Raw genomic sequence first — 8,068 nt, 5'->3', positions numbered from 1 at the left:
ATATTTTCACCTTTAGCTTTAACATAAGTCATGATGTGACTTCATTGGTCTACAGCTTCCTTAAACGACACCACTAGAGCATGTTGATTTTTTTTCTGTAAACAGTTCTGGTTTAGAACATTATGGTTATGTTATTATTGTTAACCCTGAGTACAGGAATGTGATACTTGTTTAAAAATATTAACTGAAATGATCTTTTAAAAAATGTAGTGAGTTTTCTATAGGACTACATATATGTATCACAATTACCAAATGTTTAACATCCAATAAGTGATGTGTTCGAATAGGGGTAACTTCGGACTTTGGTAACTTCGGCCTGGTAACTTCGGACCCGAGTAATCTCGGCCCCAGGTAATCTCGGACCCCATCGGCTTAGTTAAGAAGAATTCCGTTGACATTTTTCTACTGGTCTCGACGGCACAGTGCCTAAGCAAACGTCGGTCTTACAAGGATGACAGGTACAGGGTTCGCATCCTGGTACCGACTCCAGCCCAGAGTGAGTTCTTAAGGGCATAACGGGTACATGTAAGGCCACTACACCCTCCTTTTTCTCATTAATACTCTCAATAACATATACCTACTAACAATTAACCACTGAGGTGTGTGCCATAACAAGTGTGCTTGAACCTTAATTGAATATAAGCACGAAAATAGGTGAAATGAAATATGTTTTTTCATTTTATGGCATATGCAGTTCAAACGTTCATTTCAATACGCATATTTCTCCAAAAGTATGGGACATATACCCAGTTGCACATATATTTTATTTCTAGTAAATCAAACAAGAAGTTTCAATTTCATATATATCTTTATTTTCTAAACATTTTAAAATATTTTGTTAAGACAGTTTTTACCAGTTGTGTTTAAAATCCAGTTTAATAGTACATACTCTAGATATATCTGATGGACAATTATCATCATTCTTTACGCGTCGTGAATACAAAATATATACTAACCAACTATATATATATGTATATATATATATATACAGTGGACTCTGTCTAAACCGGATTCTGTGTAATCCGGATCTCTGCGTAAACCGGTCCATTTCTAAAGCCCCGTCCAGCTACCGTTTATCTCTTAGGTATAAATCTCTGCCTAATCCAGATTCTGTCTACTCCGGACTCCGGATCAAAAATCAAGAACGAAAGAACCGTTCATGCATTAATTACCTCTGTCTACACAGGATTGGGATTTGACTGGACGACGGGCTGCTAATTAGTTGAACAATGATCGTCACTTGCCAAGTAATCAGGACGCCGTCGCAAGATCAAATACAAAATATGGTCGCACCCGTGTGAAGTTTACTCTTATTGCGGTAAGCCGTTAGATCAATCGGATTAATATTAATGTGTGTGTGTGTTGATCCCAAACTGATTTCACTCTTATGAATTCGGTATGTATAAATACATTTTCTTGTTTAGAATATCAGTGTCTGTATATTCAAGGTGTTTCTGGTTGTCTTAATAATTATAAGAAGCCCAAACTCGATTTTGTATGGCTTGTATGACTGTGTTTCCCAACCATCCATGGGCTCAAATGTCATTGTTGATCGCGAGTTGTCGATCATTCAAGAACCATAACTCTGGATGAACTCTGTCTAAACCGGTCCTTTGTGTAAACCGGACAATTTTGACGGTACGAGTGAGTCCGGTTTAGACAGAGTCCACTGTATATATATATATATATATATATATATATATATATATATATATATATATATATATATATACACACACATATACGTATACGTATGTATATATATGTGTGTGTGTCTGTGTGTGTGTATGTATGTATGTATGTATGTATGTATGTATATATATATATATATATATATATATATATATATATATATTCCAAACGTAAAAGTAAAATCCTGAATAAATAAGTGTTTTTTTAAATTTATATGCTTACATCAATAAACTAAAACAATTTGTGATAACATCAAATATATAAACGATTAAGCACTATTTTTATTAATCAGTAATCTAGGCATACAGTTTCTAAAAGTAAACTGAAAGTTCACAGTTGTCAGAGAATTGTAGACCACATGTCTCATTCTACTGGACGGGTCCATTTAATTTGGAACATGGACGTAGAAGCTGCAGCGCACTACGTGAGCCTTCCACATATTCTCCCCAGTACTTAAAGATTTTTCTTTGAAGATCCCGGTATCCACTGTACATCGATGTGGATTTGAGCCAAGCATATGGGGGCTCTATTTGGGTAAATATTGCAAACGTCAATTTTATTTATTTTTATTATCTTTATTTTATTTTTATTTTTTAGGGGTGTGTGTGTCAAAATGTATATTCTAATGTTCTTACATGTAATATATAAATTGATCTGAGTGTCTAACACTTAGTTTCTCATTGTAAAAGGTCAAAATTCAAGGTCACAAGGTCAATATCCAAATTCACCCTAATTCTGTGATTTTGTGCATAATTAATTTTTTCGAATGTACAGTCATAGTGACAAACTCTTTTGATGGTATTGTGAATATATACCATAGTATTCTACTATAAAAGTAGAATTTGTATCTGCCATTAATAATATGTGGATCTTCATGCTGAAATATACAGAAACAAAACACGATTTCAACATTTCATTATGAAACAATTGTTGCCCATAGCAACAATTGATGAAAACTAATATTTTTAATGAACTAACCAGATAATTAGCTTCTTTGTATGTTCCCCATATCAGAACTACCAACAAGGTCATACATTACTATATAGTGGCTGCCTGTTTGATGGCCATCTATTGTGTGGATGACCAAGGACTAACAATGTGATATAAAGTTTTATTGGATGGTATGGTGCATCTATCGTTTGGTGTATTGGTTAGAGTTCATAAGTTACACAGCTCTAGTATAGCTTTTCAGTGTGTAAATGACCCAAATTATCAAACTGACTTCAAACTAAGTTTGACAAAATCTGTCACAAGACTTTAATGTAAAACATGAAATTACTGTTTATCCCCCAAAATATAAGTTTAGCAAGCCAAAATGAAAATGTACTGGTGTAGGATCCTTATAAAAGGTAATTACATCGATGTGGATTTGAGCCAAGCATATGGGGGCCCTATTTGGGTAAATATTTCAAATGTCAATTTTATTTCATTTTATTATTTTTATTTTTATTTTATTTTTATTTTTTAAGGGTGTATGTCAAAATGTATATTCTAGTGTTCTTACATGTAATATATAAATTGATCTGAGTGTCTAACACTTAGTTTCTCATTGTAAAAGGTCAAAATTCAAGGTCACAAGGTCAATATCCAAATTCACCCTAATTCTGTGATTTTGTGCATAATTAATTTTTTCGAATGTACAGTCATAGTGACAAACAGTTTTGATGGTATTGTGAATATATACCATAGCATTCTACTATAAAAGTAGAATTTGTATCTGCCATTAATAATATGTGGATCTTCATGCTGAAATATACAGAAAAATCCCTGGATTTCAACATTTCATTATGAAACAATTGTTGCACATAGCAACAATTGATAAAAACTAATATTTTTAATGAACTAACTAGATAATTAGCTTCTTTCTATGTTCCCCATATCAGAACTACCATTAAGGTCATACATTACTATATAGTGTCTGCTTGTTTGATGGCCATCTATTGTGTGGATGACCAAGGACTAACAATGTGATATGAAGTTTTATTGGATGGTATGGTGCATCTATTGTTTGGTGTATTGGTTAGAGTTCATAAGTTACACGGCTCTAGTATAGCTTTTCATGGTGTAAATGACCCAAATTATCAAACTGACTTCAAACCAAGTTTGACAAAATCTGTCACTAGACTTTAATTAAGGTCTCACTACACAGATCACTTCTGGATGAGAGTTCATTCATCACAGTCCACTATAGTTCTTAATTGTGACACATGTTATGGTTCACATATTCACTTCTAGGAAATGGTGAAGAATTAAAACAATATGTATATTTAATGGTAAGCCTTCTGGCTGTATTTTGCCCATGTTATTTTGTAGTATTGTGCATCGACCTTTTGGGACAGCCGGAGTGAATCGCTTAATGAACCAGCTGTTCAGATCAGTACTACAGCCAGATGCGGTCATATAGCAAAAAACTAAGACGGAAATGTTCTCAATTTTGGTGTGAAAATAACTGCTTATATAATGTATGTTCGCAATGGTGTATGTTGCTGGTGCCAACGAGAACCGGTTTTATTGGTAATCTTCGTTTGAAGTTGGGCAATTTAACATGGGTTTCAATGGCAGATGACATCTGTGTAGTGAGACCTTTTGGGGCATGAGTGTATAGCGCAAGAGTCTGTCGGAGTGAATCGGTTAATGAACCATCTGTTCGGACCAGTACTTCAGCCAGATGCGGTCATACAGCAAAAAACTGAGAAGGAAATGTTCTCAATTTTGAAGTGAAAATAAATGCTTATATAATGTATGTTGGCTATCTGTGTAGTGAGACCACAATGTAAAACATGAAATTACTGTTTTTCACCAAAAATATAAGTTTAGCAAGCCAAAATGAAAATGTAATTTCATGATGTGGATTTGAGCCAAGCTTATGGGGGCCCTATTTGGGTAAATATTGCAAACGTCAATTTTATTTATTTTTATTAATGTTGAATTTTTTTTTTTAGGGGTGTGTGTCAAAATGTATATTCTAGTGTTCTTACATGTAATATATAAATTGATCTGAGTGTCTAACACTGAGTTTCTCATTGTAAAAGGTCAACACTGAAGGTCACAAGGTCAGTATCCAAATTCACCGTAATTTCTGTAATTTTGTGCATAATGATTTTTTCGAATGTACAGTCATAGAAAGAAAGAAATGTTTTATTTAATGACGCACTCAACACATTTTATTTACGGTTATATGGTGTCAAACATATGGTTAAAGACCACACAGATTTTGAGAGGAAACCCGCTGTCGCCACTACATGGGGTGCTCTTTCCAATTAGCAGCAAGGGATCTTTTATTTGCACTTCCCACAGGCAGGATAGCACAAACCATGACCTTTGTTGAACCAGTTATGTATCACTGGTCGGTGCAAGTGGTTTACACGTACCCATTGAGCCTTGCGGAGCACTCACTCAGGATTTGGACTCGGTATCTGGATTAAAAATCCCATGCCTCGACTGGGATCCGAACCCAGTACCTACCAGCCTGTAGACCGATGGCCATACAGTCATAGTAACAAACAGTTTTGATAGTATTGTGAATATATAACATAGTATTCTATTATAAAAGTAGAATTTGTATCCGCCATTAATAATGTCTGGATCTTCATGCTGAAATATACAGAAAAAACTGGATTTCAACACTTCACTATGAAACAATTGTTGCCCATAGCAACAATAATTATCTTCTTTTTATGTTCCCTATATCAGAACTACAAAAAAGTTATACATTACCATATAGTGGCTGTTTGTTTGATGGCCATCTATTATGTGGATGACCAAGGAGTAACAATGTGATATGAAGTTTTATTGGATGGTATGGTGATCTATCTTTTGGTGTATTGTTTAGAGTTCATAAGTAGCTTATAGAGTGGTGGCTGTGGGTTTCCTCTCTTAATTATATTTGTGGTCCTTAACCATTCTTTATGTCCAACACCATATAACCATAATTAGATGGGTAGGGTCAATTATGATCTGCCAGAACCCAACTTCACATGGTCCAAGGGAGAGTCACAGGTCAGTACTATCGAGACAATATAACTGAACTTTCGTGTGTCACGTTGGCCAATATTTTGTTTTATGAAGATAACCTCAGACTTCATTCCTGCAACAGGAAAACATAACACACTTCCTTGGCCAGCTCTGAACCCAAACCTTTCAACCATTGAGTATGTCTGGGAAACCAAGGGACACACCTCAGACGTGAACATCAGCCGACCACTTTAGCAAAGTTGTGTGTTGTGCTCCAAGAAGAATGGGCCAGGAACCCACAAAATCGGATTGGACGCTTCATAAGGAACATGCCTCATCAGATCTGTATGTTTAGAGAATCACAGGGATTTTACCCGTTGATAACCCCCGAAACCAAAATATCAAATTCATCCTTGGTATAAATTTGTTTTTCATCTGGCCATGTCAAACTACGCATACATGAACTTGACGCTAACGTATGGTCTAATAAACCCTTTTGATATTGCAGTAATTCATATTAAAATATTACTGAACAATCTCCATTATTTAATGCTATATTTGAATATCACCTACTTATTTTGAACAGTATGTTACAATTTCTGCAATTGGTAATAAATGTGAGTTTGTTGTCCAGAAAATGTTTTATTTAGACAGTACATGTATGTTGTTTAAATTCATCCAGAAACCTTGTGCTTGAAACATTTGGAGTACCTGTAAAAATGCATGTACATAAAATTACTACAATTTCGTGCTGTAAAGACCTCCTTTTATATAAAAAATGAGCCATGAATGATTTTAATTGATATATTGCATAGTGTTTTTAACCAAATACATTAACATTGTCGCCAGTGGATTTGGTATATTATAACTTTTGAAGGAACATAAAAAGTTCCTCTTCGAGAAAACTGAAAATCATGACATGTTGAATACAAAAATCATGAATAGAAGTGATGTTACTGATCGGTCGGTATAAAAATGAAGAATTTGTCATATCTGACATTCAAATAACCGCTAAACTTTCTTCCATCAGATTTCCTGATATTGTCTTTACAATAACCAGGTCACAATCAAACAAAACAAGAATCTGTAAGTTTTGCACAATTTATTACACAAAATGCTGTAAATATATGGATGCCATTCAACAATTTTTGTACCTCTCCATCATACAACATTTTCTAATGTTAAAAGCAGCTCCTCAAAATTATATAATACTCACACCTCCATCTTTCCTTTCCAGTCAAGCTGACCAATATTATTGGATTTTCCGTTTAGATTTTTGTTTTATTAAATACAAGATAAAAAAAAAGCATGTGTAAATTAATGAAATAAATTTACCATCACTGGCTGCATCAACTTTAATAAAATAAGACACTGTTTTGAAAATGTTACATAACTCTTTAACAAACACCCCTTACCCTTCCTTATACTGCATCTCATGATATCCTCTTCCCCTAGGAGTGTTATTTAATTATTGAATGGCTGCATTTTAGTGTATATAAAAATATTTACAACAATCAATAAATAGTTTTAAAATTTAAACATAAAAATAAAGTCTGGTAACTCCATAATTGAACAGGTCAAAAGAAGCTCATCTTTGGAGTTCCCAGTGACCTATTGGTATTAAAAGGCGACTATTTTACAAACAATACAGTGTGTTATTGGCCATCAGTCATGCCTTTGTTAATGCTTTTATGTCTAATACTGTGATAGTTTCAAACACATACATGTTGTAAATACTCTCCCTCCTATTTTAGCACTACATAATTTCCTAAGCTTATTTTGTATGGTGTTACGAGTATAACAAACCATACATTACGAGTATAACAAACCATACAATCTGGTTTTACCAGAATAAGCCATTGTCACTCAGAATCAGTGATAATGGTGTCAAATGAAATCTAAATATAGAACTATTAGCTGATGTTGTTTAATTTCATCCACAAATATCTTGTTCTTATGTCTCTATTAAAATGACAAAGATGCACACAAAAAAAGCAGCTAACAAAATTTTTTGCAAAAGACAACAAAACCTAACCTAACGTGGACTATTATTGTACTATAAAAAATCTTGTATACTAAATCGCAGAAATTATTCAAGGAATCTAAAATTGGAAACCTTGATTCATTTAAAATTAAAGGAATTTGGCAATGCACAGGGATATTACTTTCCAGCTTTTTAAATCTGATTTCCGTTTCTTTTCTTCTTTTTTTCTTTTCTTGCACTGATTAATTTTTGACAACAGTAGACTAAACGTAATCTGAAATGCTGAAAGATTACTTTTAATTATGATACAGTCTTCAAGTTTATAAAAGTTGAGGTTTGTTTTGTTTAAAGAACACTACCAGAACACATGGAACGTGGTAACTTCGGACTTTGGTAACTTCAGCCTTGTAACTTCGGACCCGAGTAATCTCGGCCCCA

The 8,068-nt window shown here is 33.8% G+C and overlaps 1 long non-coding RNA gene across 1 annotated transcript in view; it reads right to left on the bottom strand.

Annotated features, from left to right (window-relative positions):
* Positions 1 to 7,857, bottom strand: part of LOC121370425 — a 32,450-nt gene extending 24,593 nt beyond the window's left edge. The window contains exon 1 of the long non-coding RNA XR_005957680.1: positions 7,763 to 7,857. This is a non-coding gene — a long non-coding RNA (uncharacterized LOC121370425). The remainder of the gene's footprint in view (positions 1 to 7,762) is intronic.
* Between the last annotated feature and the right edge of the window lie 211 nt (positions 7,858 to 8,068).

This window comes from Gigantopelta aegis, chromosome 4 (assembly GCF_016097555.1).
Source record: "Gigantopelta aegis isolate Gae_Host chromosome 4, Gae_host_genome, whole genome shotgun sequence".
NCBI classification, from domain to species: domain Eukaryota; kingdom Metazoa; phylum Mollusca; class Gastropoda; order Neomphalida; family Peltospiridae; genus Gigantopelta; species Gigantopelta aegis.
This window is presented reverse-complemented; position numbering and strand designations above follow the sequence as displayed.